The sequence below is a fragment of the Dermacentor albipictus genome, chromosome 4 (assembly GCF_038994185.2).
Source record: "Dermacentor albipictus isolate Rhodes 1998 colony chromosome 4, USDA_Dalb.pri_finalv2, whole genome shotgun sequence".
Classification (NCBI taxonomy): Eukaryota; Metazoa; Arthropoda; class Arachnida; order Ixodida; family Ixodidae; genus Dermacentor; species Dermacentor albipictus.
The window spans coordinates 118,600,601-118,612,933 of NC_091824.1; the positions used below are offsets into that span (position 1 = coordinate 118,600,601).

Below are 12,333 nucleotides of genomic sequence, written 5' to 3' on the forward strand. Positions count from 1 at the left end.
GTGGGCCCAACTTGTATTGAGGATGCCCGCCGCATTCACTCAGTGGAACGACAGCGCCACGCCACGGCTGTTCACGGCAGGTGCCTCACGTGGGTAGAGTGCATCTGCGTCTGTTGCACCGGCTGCGAATTTCAATGTTTCAGTCTACTTGCAGCAGGGATTACGTACAAAATAGGTCGTACTAGAACAACACCCGGCACGGCGGTTGACGTAAAATGATTGCTGGAACACGCTATGAAATCTATGCGAATATAAAATCAATTTACTAAAGAGGCCGCTGAACTAAAATTACGCAACTGGGTGCACTTCAATCAAACCTCCTAGGCCTTAGTATACAGGCTGCGCCATCTAGTATGAATAAAAAGAAGACAGTCATAGCCTCTAAGATTACAGATGCTTTGCAATCTTGGAGGCAAAAACGTTTTGTTTTTTGCCTTCAGATGGCGCCACATTACAACTAGTTGCTGTTGGTGTAGCGTTTTTTACTGATAAATAATTAATCATTGAATCCTTATCGCAGGTGTGACAGGCTTATCCTTACATTCTTTATTATACAATACCATGTGTCTTTGAGACATTTTCTACGTCTATAAAGCAATGAACAGGCCGCAAAGAGGTATCGGACACGCCCAGGAAGAAGTCAACAACTCCAACGAAAACAAACTTAGCAAAGCAGTAATATTGCTGTGCATACTTCTGCGCGTTTGCGTGTTCCTCAAGGACTCGTGGAATTATTATTTATTGGACACCACCAATCAAAACCCCCATTTCTGAACAAGCTTCGATTATGTGGGACTGAAATGCACGCTAATAGCCTTATAAGCATATAAATTTTATTGAATTTAGTGGAAGCGGAAACCGTGTCAAAATAAATGTAAATCTACGTTTGAACTAGAAATAGTAAAGTACTAAATTAAAAAGAAAGCTAATAAACTTAAATTAAAAAGAAAGCTAATAAACCTTGATAACAAACCAAAACTTTCTGTGATAACGTCGCTGAGAAGCACCTACTAATCACAGAACAGCAACGCACCGCAGAGAAAACACAAATCACATCGTACTAAAGCCCGCGAACAACCACGAACAGTCGGGCTGTCGCTTCGGAGCGATCGACCGGCAAATCCAAAACCGAAACCTTCCCGACAGGCGTCGTGGCGCGCGCCAGGGGCGACGCATGCGCAATGCACCTGTTTGTGCGTACGTTTCAATGAATGTGCGTGCGTTTTCATCCGGGCATCGTAGCGCTGGTGCGAGGCGCGAAAGCAACCCGAACTTCTTGAAAATTTCGTCAGCGCATCGTAGCCAAAGTTCTGCGCGAAATCTCAGGTAAGTTGGGCACGCTTTTGACCTAGATTCGTCAAATGGCGTCGCGGTCTAGCCGCGGCGCAGGTGGCTACACCGCTACGGACAAGCCCCCGCTAACAGCGCGGCACCCAAGGTTGACATTCTGATGCAGATGCCTAGGCCTAGCGCCATTACTTGTGGCGGGAGACGTTAGCTCGGCTGTGTTTTTTTCTCACCGACCTGGCGTGCACGGCTCGTATTCGGCGTCGTGTCTCAACTGCGAACGTGGTGATAGTCTGCGACGCCAGCACGGGCGGTATCTTTGCGGCTCTCTGCCGCAGAGGAGCAGACGTTAGCAGTCTGAAGATTCAAAACTTTCGCCAAAACAAACAAACAAGCGTCGCAGCTGTTTCGGTCTGCTAGGACGAGTTTCCGCGGCGGTCTTCCTACGGGCTGGCTTCAGCACGGTGGCGTATTATGTTCTGCTTCGGATATTGTAAAAGCTGGAGAGCTCATTTTCCTGCCCGCAATCGCGCCGGTGTGAACGATCGCCGAGCGACTCGTAGGGCAAAACTTGCGGTGTTGAAGGTAGGCGGTACAGAAGGCCTCGGTAGGTCGATGAGCGCTGTCTCGAAATCGATTCGTGGGTGCTCCGCATAACGAGCGGAAGGTGTCTCGCTTTCACCTGGGGTGCCGCGATCACGTTTGCATCGTGATGTCCCGGTATGCATGCACATGACTTGCTGATCCGAAAGCCGCCAAAACGTTTCGGCAGGCGCGCGCGTGTGTCTGCTGAAATGCGCGGAGCATGGTTCGAACGAAGTGGCGGTGGTGGTGCTTCGAGCGTCACCCTAAAAATAGCCCCTCTATTTAGGCGGTGTGGGCCGGGCAGCGTCGCTATGATAGGAATTTACGATTCCTTACGCCACAAGGAAAGGAACGTTTCTTGTTTATACTTGCGTTTTTATTTCGCTAGGTTTCTTGGTCAGCTTGCGCAAACTTTCGTGAACGCTCGCGCGCGCGCGTTTTGCACGAACGCTGATCGCATGCGCGCAGTACAGGTTGCTCGTGCCGATGAACTTCTGGCACGCCGCACGCGTGCCCTACAGTGAATAATTGCGAGCGCAAATTGCGCCCTTGTGTTCGCAGTGCGTGCGACGACCGAGAGAGAAAGCTTAACAGCTGCCTGTTTTAAAACATCTGTTTCAAACGTTTAACGTGCTGGATAGTTCGTGCCCTCTCCGGGCGTCAGTTGACTCAGCTGATGACTCATCGGCTGACCGATTTCAAGGCGTTCCGCCGCCCGGTATTGATGTCGCGGTGATGCCTTGCGTGGGCTTTCTCGATGCAAGGAGGAGAAGCGCCCGCGGCCTGCTGTAGTCGTATTCGAGAGGAATGCGTTGATCACGTGACGCGCTCGCCTGAGTATTGGTCTCAGGTTCTTAAACGCGGGTGCTAGCTCTCGAAATAACAGTATGCCGTAACACACCCGCGTATATGTTTGAGCGGAAGGTACTGTATTCGCCTCCTCAGGTGTATAACTATTGCGTTCCTCTTGAGCAGAACACATTGTGTGAATTAAGCATGTGTGTTACGTTTTGCAACGCTTTTATTAGCCAACCATTCGCGCAAGCTTCCAGTGGAAATTTTTACCGTGTTGCAATGCACGTCTCCTCTTTGCCATGTTCCGTTAACAACAGGTGCGAAAATTCACACCTTGCGGGGAACGCGGCAAATGACAGTTTTTAGAAACACAAAATAGAGCAAGTTACCTGCATCATTTGTCCTCTTAGTAAGTATATATAAGGAGAAAGGAGGAGGAAAGGCGAGGGGGGGTTGCTATTTTGTTAGTGTCAACCTAGCGGACATGATTTCGTCTGCTGCTAAAGTGCTGATTGGCTGTGGGCGCCTGTCTCCTTCTCACGCGTATTTCAGCCCAGCCAATAAGAACTTCAGTAGCAGACGAAATGGACATGACCACTAGATTGACACTTAAAAATACCTCCCAATTAAAATTGAATTTAGTATTGTGGAGTTAGGGCAGAGTGAGTGAGTGAGTAAAAACTTTATTGAAAATAAAATAAGGCACGATGGTTGGGTCCCCCCCCCCCCCCATTCCAGGGCCCCACTGGCACGAGCGGCTCGCTGGGCTTGGTCCAGAAGAGCCAATTTGCTCTCCCGATCCATTGTGGAAAGTTTGGTGTCTCAAGAGCTTCCTATGAATTCTGGGGGGAAAAGAAAGGAAGGAAAGGAACAAAAGCTGACCGACTCCACAGTGCTAAATTAAAAGCGCCAATACCACTTTATTGTTCCTTCAGTTGCTGCATTACCGGTTTGCCCTTTTCAACGTAGAATTCAGTGACCGTAGTACCAGTGAAGGACAATCCCGGCTCTTGTATAAATGGAGCCACCTTAGTGCGGAAACAGTCTTCAGAAGATACTTTAGATTCGACGAGATTGTGATTGAAGCACTAAATTTACGTAGGCACTGAATGCCCATAGAAATTTTAGGTTTTTCTCTCTCCTTTTTTTTTTTATCTCCAACCAGGAGCACGCAGTATTCACCTGCGCTTGGGCTGCTCCTAGAAAAGACCGTGCTCGGAACGTACTCGAGAAGAGACGTTACGAAATGTAGGCTGTGTGACGCTGATTGTGCAGGGAAGGACTATAATGTGGCATGATGCAGCATGACAATGAGCATGTTGGAGCTTGATGTACACGTATCTCGCGTGGCTACGCCAGTGTATTCTGCAAGCAGTCGAAACCGCAGCCGAGTGCCACGGAAAACACTCAGGTGGCAGGGGTCACTCCGCAGTGGAGAAGGTACGAGTTCCTGTAAAGTAAATATGCGTCGGTAACGTATACGAATGGTGTACGTATACAGTCCTGAGACTGCGAGCGCTACGTTGCCCGGTGATTTGAGGCATTTGCAGTTCATCGCATATGGCTTCACGGCTAACACGAGAACAGACAGAACGCGAGAAAATAGCGAGCAGAAGTGCACCTCTCGGCTCCTTGTCGGAGACCCCGAGGAGGGCAAAAAAGCGCCGTTAAGCATGCATTAAACAACATATATCCTAGGAACCTACCACCTCCTTGAACTAATTTACTATATATGATAGGTATTTATTCTTAGGTCGTATTTCTTTTCTCTTATTATATATTATGATCAGGTAACCCACAATTTTTTTTTTCATTGGTTTGTACCTTTCGACCTGTGCTATTCAGCAGTGCAGCAGGAAGTGACACTTTCTTGACATTAGCCTGTTCGAAGACTGAGTTGTATTTATAACCCACGACTGGAACCGTGCTTCCGTTTCCACAGCGCAAAGTATAATGTACAATATTCGTAAGGAAAGGGTTCGCCCGAACTCTGACGCATCTCAAGTGACCAACCGAGGCAACAGGTGCCACGCAGTCGGCCAATCGCTATATAGGGTTCACGAACGGAGGCTTCGTGAACCCGGCCCAGGCTCAACTCGACGACGCTCATTGGACGAGGGCTTGGAAAAACATTCGCGCGGCTCACTGGCACGTCTGATCACATCATCCCCGCCGCACGGCATATATCTCGCGACGCAGTGTGGAAGCAGCGGCGAATGGGCCCGTACCGCGTCTCGCATTCGCCGCGCTGTATCTTCGAACCATCGAATCGGCGGTTGCGCTTATCCTCGCGTCGGCTCGAATCCGCTCGCGTGCGCTCAGCTGTTCGGCCTGTACCTGCGCTCTCTGGAGTTGGCACGGGGGCGACGGAAAAAAGCCGAGCGCAAACAAAGATCGGCCGATTGCGCTCGGACACGCAGCGAGGGGCGGGCACAACCCTTTCGCCGCTTGGCGGCGTTGACTGCGAGTAGAGGTCGAGGTGTAAGTGAACGACGGGGGAAACTGCCGAGTCCCCCCCGTGCAAGAGCAGCCGCTGCAATCAGCGTCCGCAAGGCGGCTCTCGCAAAACAACTGTTATTATACCGCTTGGCTTCACTTCTGCCACCGCTACTCATGTGTCCTGTGTCGCGAGAGGCAATTCCGCGAGAGGAAACAGCGACCCTACACCGCTTTCTCGCTGACTGAGCTCACTCCTCTGTCTTGGCAGCATTGTATTCAACGCGCATTGTCACCACTGTGCACTACAATACGCGCAATCGTGTCCAGTCTCGAATATGCGGTGGCCCGTCGTGGCTCAAGGAGTGAGAGTGCACGTGGCACCCCACGTACTAGCTGTCCTCCTTTTTTTGTTATTATTACGGCGCCTGTTGTTTTCATCGGTGGTACGAGCCACAAGACTGCACTACGAAGTTAAGGCGCAGGAAATGCCGTCCAGGTCACTTCGAAGTAGCCGTCACGTAACCTTCTCCAGAGTAGTTAAATGACGCAGCATTCCCGCTGGCGCGGCTTTGTTCTCGTTTCTAAGGAGATCCTGAACCTTTTCTTTTATGAACACGAAGTCTTTTCGCTGCTGTCCTGGTCCCGTTATTGTATAACCATCATTCGACAAAACTATAGTATGCCGTAACGAACGACACGCGGCACCATGTGCACAGGAATTGCGAATTACTGTCGTTCGGAATTCCTGTTTGATCAGCCGAATACGCCCTGGAATTCATCTCGCTCGCGGTAACAAAACAGACGCACTACCACTTATCGTTAGTTGCCTGAGCTGCGGGTCATACACAACGTGGCTAAAGCCGTCTGCTCGTTCGACAGTCTTGACGCGGCCCACCTACGTCTGTCTGCACAAGTCGCCGAGACACGTCAATACACATTCCGAAAGAATTCGCTAAGGCAAACCGAGTACCGGGAAAGATACAGACATCATATGCCTTGTCAATCCACGCTGAACCAGTCCGCACCGAGTGCAGTGGACCATGACTATCGAGCCGACAGTATACGTAGCTATCTCTGCGCTGAGTATGTGCTATATATAGAGGAACAATGAGTTATCGCTCGCACCACGGCGGTGTGAATCTTCTGGAGTGCATCGCACCAACGTGCGCGTTCGAGTTTTGAGGCTGCAGCATGTTTTCGTACAGTTGCCTGTCGCGCTTGAATGCTCGTCCGAGCCGCGACATCAAGTGATATTTGTTCAGTTTGTCTACTTAGGGGTGAATTCGCCCAGAATGGGGCCACACTCTCTGAAAGAAAGCCGAAAAGAGGTTGTGAAAAGTGCGCAAATGTTCTCCAGCTACAGAAAAGCCAACCGCGAGGGTACATGAGAGAGAGAGAGACAGACAGAAATAAAACAACCAATGTAGCTGTTTGGCGGTCTTATCACGCTACCCTGTATCACGCACACATTCCTAATTAGTCGAGCAAAGAGGTCAAACCAACGAACTGTTTTTCCTGCAGCTGCATGAAAAACGTTGATTGATAGTTGTAGGACGCACAAAAGGAAAAAAGCTCGCGTAGCGGCGCAATTTCCGAAGGCGCACCTGCGTTGCGAAATTACTTTGCATCAAATTGCGGGACAAAAAAAAAAAAAAACGTGCCGAAATTGTGGACCTCATGCCGAGCCACTTCCACTTTCGCACTGCTTTCGCACTGCAAAATCGTGTCGCAACCTTTGTCGTCCTCTCTCCCGTTTTTCTTTTTCTTCCTTCCTTTCTTCCTTTTTTTTTTCATTAGCTAAACCTCCAGTGTCCTAGACTGCGAGAGAACTTTCATAAGAACAAATGCGGAAAGCCTGGAGAAAATCTGGAAATTCGAAAGCACTAACGTTGTAGACACACTGAAATACAGTTAAAGGAGTTAGAGGAGTGTGGACACCAATTTCAGAAGCCATATTGACTACAGCATAAGCTTTGCATGCTTACAAGGAACGTTTTCACGAGGTATGATTGACAGCAGACGGCTAAATGATTATTCATTTGTTTCAAAGTCTAGAAACGAAGCGTGCGGTCCCTCTTCAGACTCGTCGTGATAGCCATGATGAAAACGTCGTTCTTATAGGAGCAAAATGTGCCACGTTAGAGTGCTGGCCTGGCCTGGTTGGTACATCATTAGGACGGGAACAAATAGCGCTTGGACGGGACGAATTGAGGACGACAGACAAGGCGCCAATGTCTGAAACTTAGTGGTCCCATACCTATCAATGCAATTGCTAACTTCATCACACACGAGGTTGTGGGGCAAATAATTTTCACTTTCACTTTCCCGGTGAAGGCGCCTACTTGCTCCGGGCACTCAATCTGAAGGTATTCAGAAACCCTGTTCGGGCTCACGATGAGGCACAGATGGTCGACGGCAAGGACATCTAGGAATGACTGCAGATAAGAAGGCACCCACCGTTGCTTGGTATGGCGCTCCGAGAAAAGATTGCCTTCATTGTGGGTTTTCGCGGAAAAGAGCACAGACAGGCACAAATTTCGTGCTGCCTTAACAGATGGTCGGCCAGGGCAGAGACCCACCTCTTCACAAATCTTGACCGCTTGGGTTCTAACTTTTGCCTGGTTGACACCGGCCAGCCTGTCGAGTTCCTTGAGACGGCCTCTACAGCTTTGTAGTCGTATTCCCGCCTTGGCGCTATACAACCTTGCCTTACACGTCGCGGCGGCGAGCAAGCTCACACAATTGACTGATGACTTCAGAAGTTAAGGGGAACAGTAAGGGGGAACAGCAGAGAAGAAGGGCCCAATGAGCTAGAAATGAACTCAAGGGGTGTACTGATCTGGGCTGGTTGGTATACATGAACGTCAACAAGCAGCGCTTGGATGGGACGAAGTGACGACGGCACACAAGGGGAAACACTGCGGGGAGTCGCATGTGCGCGTCTCCCACGTAGCATCGGCGCGTTTGCTGACTGTGTCAGACGTGGGTGCACGTGTGGAATCCAGCAGACTAGGGGTGAGACATCGTCGTTGCCGTCAACGCTTTGGTGGTTCACGGGACGTCTGTGGCGTCGGGCATGGAGTTTCATACAATAATTGCGTCGGGCACTCTTGGCATACGTATTCGCCCCTGCTGGCGGGAATTTGAAATCTGGAACTATGCGATAAAAATTGTGTGATTGTAAATTGTTGGAGGCAAGATCGTGCATATGCCGGCCAATATGACGGTCCCCAAGGAGCTGCGCATTACAAAAAAAAAAAAGAAACGGATAAATTATCATTCGAAAAGCAGCACATCTGCAGAAATTGTTCGATTATGCGGCTCGTAGGCTGTTCTTCACCCAGAATGATTATGTATATACAGTGTCCTGTGTTCGGAGTTGCCGTCGAATAACGCCGCGAATGCATCACCTTGAGTAACAGCTCGACGCACTCCGGTTAAGGGGCCCCCCTCCTCGTTTTTCATGCCATGATGTCACGTGTGACACAGTGCGCGCCAGTGCAGTCATAAGTCTATCGGAAATCGAGTAACTCAGCGCCGCGCAGATACCGCTTCGCGTATACGCGGGCCCAGGTATACGGAGTCGTCGGCGCCTTGCAGAGACGGTGCCATCGAAGCGTCACATCCGCCCTGCATCCGGCGCCTAGTGTGTCACCCCAGGCAGTCCCGCTTTCTCACGCCGCCCCGCATAGGAGACACCGCTCTGGCACGTCCTAGCACGTGTCGGGTGCAGCGTGCGATCGCGTAGCTGAAAGGCAATGCGAGCGTATAGGTGCTTGCTTGCGTGTTTGTTTGTTTGTTTGTTTACGTGTGTGCGTGCGTGCACAAGGGCTGGGGAAGGGGCGGGGGGAAGGAAAGCATTGTAGTTTTACGTGCCAAAATCGCCGTATGATTACGAGCCACGTCGTAGTGCGGGACTCCGGATTAATTTTGACGGCCTGGAGTTCTTCGGCGTACACGTTTAAGCACACGAGCGTTTTTGCTTTTCGCCCCCATCGAAATGTGGCCGGCAATCGAACCTGCGACCTGGAGCTCAGCAGCGCAGCCACAGCCACTGGGCTACCGCGCCAGTTCGAGGGAGAAGGAAGACGGGCTGACTCGTTCCGGAGGAACGATCGCCAGTTGGCCAGTCAGTCATGCACCGAGACCTGCTCCCTAGCGGCTGTAGAATATAGCACCACTCTTTTAAAACCACCCATCATCGATCGGCCGGACGGTCAAGCAGCCCACCTGTCACTCAGTCAGTCGGTCAAACCACCAGACGCGCACGCACTCACTCACTCACTCACTCACTCACTCACTCACTCACTCACTTAGTCGGTCAGTCAGTCAGTCAAGCCGTCAGTCATTCAGTCCACCTTGCACTCTAGTCCAGTTAGTAAATCAGCATGTTCTCTCCATAAGAGGATATGATTGTTAAGTGTACGTGACTGAAGAGAAATCATTATTTCGTGAACACTGGTTCTAAAACGCGATTGAAGGTGCACAGAGTGCATCCCTTTCGCAGACGTTGGGCCGCCTATCATCACTTTGGCCTCTCCTTTCAACTACGTTTTGCAGCGTTCGATGAACTCCGCACCCTGTGATAACGTTCCGCCGCTTTCCGGACGCCCCCCGCATTCTTCGAATTTGACAGGATCCCTGCCGGACGTCGGAATCGTCGCCAGGGTTCGGCACGCGACGCCCACAGCACGTTGTGTCGCTAGGCGTTACAAGTATCCGGTGTTCGTGGTTGCAAACAAGCAAACAAACAAACAGACAGACAGAGTGCTGTATATACCTACTCCCACTTTAGCCTTTGCGCGATCTCCACTCATACAGCAGTTTGTCGAGTATATAATAATCGGCTAATCGCACATTAGATAACTCTAGTCATATGCGTTTATATGCAATTTTCAGGACGCCATAAAAGGTTACGACCAGCCGTATATGTAGATTACGATACATTAATTGACTATATTGGCACATCGCGAAGAGACATTAAGGTCAACGGTCGTATAGGATATGGGCTGCTGTTCTCCAGACAAGTTCCGTCGTGTTGGCATTTTGGGCCTCTCATATAGAGGCCGTAGCAGTCTTGTGGGGCCTTCCCATTATGTTGCGTTTATTCCGAGCTCAGACAGTCCTTTTCTTTTCTTTCCTTTTTTTTGGGGGGTCGCAGTGACTGTTGAGGAAACTTAATTCAGAATGCAGTACGCTCGTTGTGCAAAATTCGCTGCCCTGAGTTATCCTCAAACGCATTCCTCGGTGCAAGACTTTTGCGGGTGCCTTTCTTCTTTCATCTCCTTTAATTTACTTGCGTTCAGCCGCAGCATCACGTGACATGCAAATTACGGAGGCCCTCAACCCGACTGCTTAAATGGACGGTTAAAATCAAGAGAGCGAGTAGGGAGCGCTTTCGAAAGCCTGGTAAGCATTAAGCGTTGCACAACAGCCGTGCGCCAGAGCCTTATCGGCAGTTCGTCGAAGAGTCGTAGCGCAATTCGATTTGCGCTAGCGTTTATAGGCGCGAAGCTCACACCGGGATGACGCATTCGCACTTCGACATGGGAAGTCAAGGGCATTCTTACTAAATTTGAAGTTGCCTACTAAGGAAAGAAAACGTTCAGTACCGTCGTTGGTCCCTCTCGCTCGCTCTCTTTTCCTATGATTTTCCCCCTGCATCTTACAGTATATAATAGACCATCGTTTCTTCTCCGAAGGCTACGTGAGGGACTTTTTTTTTTTCTGTGAAGGAAAAGGCAGGTTCTGTGCGAATGAGAGTAGTTGTTTCTATTTCATTCCTTTGCGCTGCCTAGAAACGCAGTTCGTACATTGACGTTTCACCTTTACACAGCTCTGTAGAGGCTTTTCGAGGTCCTTATGCCGAGCAGCAGGTCAGAACTTTGATTCAGGCCGACCTCTAAACTTTTCTATCATAATAAATGTCTTTTTTTTTTTCCTGTCTTTCAGGGCCCTTGGTTACGAGTCAAATATCGCGGCTCCATCCTGCGCATGCGCCGTTGCGATCCTATTGTTGCGCGAGTGCGTTCCGGGCCCCTGCTGTGCGTCTGCGTCGCTTTTGTCACGACTGTAAAGCAGGCACGAAATAGCCCTTTGTGTGTGCTTGCAGCAAATGACTGTTATTTTTTATTCTTTTGTAACGTGCTCCAAAGATGAGGGCTTTGCCTTCGTCCGTACGTGGAGCTAAATTACGGCCGCGTTGATCAGGTACCTCTGCGCTATTCTGGGGCATTCCAGTGTTCAGAGGTCTTTGGGCAAACCGTCGATTTGTAGGTAATGCGTACTTCGGCGGCTTTCGTGCAGGTTCCAAAGGCAGGTGTTGGTACTTTTTGTGCCCCTACTGCACCGATCGTCACACTTTCGTCGAAGGGCCGAACCGCTCATTTTATGCGCTGTCGAAGGATCGGTCAACACAGAAAAGTGCCGTAATCATAGGGCCGGCAAAACCGCGCGCATGCACGACAGGTCTGTCACGTCATTTTTCCTTGGATCATATTTTTTTTCCCTTTCCGTAGCTGTTTTAGGCTTGTAGCGCAGCTCGGAAGAGCAAAAAAGGAATAAGGTAGGGGTAATCAAAGGGAACGGGATTGCTCTTCCGAGCTGCGCTACAAGCCTAAAACAGTCATGACATACCAACTCGCCCAAACTGCTACGCTTTTGACCTTTCCGTAGCTCACTATCGTGTTTAGTCGATCGCGCGTTTTCGGCCTGTCAAACGTTGCTCAACTCTCCACAAGTCCCCCCTCGTGTTGGAAATGTCCGCACTAACGGCCATGATGTAAGAGTAACTTCTTGTCGAGAAAAAAAAAAAAAAACAAGCTACTCGACGTGTTGACGTCAGCCACGCTTGCTCGGTGGCGGGATATTAGGCCGGCGCTTCAAGTTGCTTCTCATCGAATTCTCGGACGGTTGAACATTGCAATGCTCGTAACTAGAAGTTGCTGTCACGCTTCTGACTCACCCGATTTTTTCGTCACTTGTTTTTTTCTTCCAAGCTCTCCTCTTCCTCCTGTCAAGCGTCTGTGGGATCTGAGACATTGCTTCGTTTTCGGCGCTGCGTTCTGTCGATGCGAACGTCTCCATCCTGCAACAAGATGGCTCGTGAAAGAGGAGATTCGTGCTGAAGAGTCTGATGTCCAATTGCCCAACTCGTCCGATTTCATACCATGTGTTATAAGCGCTTAAGTGTATATGGAAGGCCTTTATGTTGAAAAAAGGGGTGAA

At 49.9% G+C, this 12,333-nt stretch overlaps 1 protein-coding gene across 1 annotated transcript in view; it reads left to right on the forward strand.

Annotated features, from left to right (window-relative positions):
• The first annotated feature begins 1,122 nt into the window (after nt 1-1,122).
• The window catches only part of LOC135916008 (CTD small phosphatase-like protein 2), a 45,276-nt gene continuing 34,065 nt past the window's right edge, over nt 1,123-12,333 (forward strand). The window contains exon 1 of the mRNA XM_065449207.1: nt 1,123-1,326. The gene's annotated coding sequence lies outside the window, so the exon portion shown is untranslated. The remainder of the gene's footprint in view (nt 1,327-12,333) is intronic.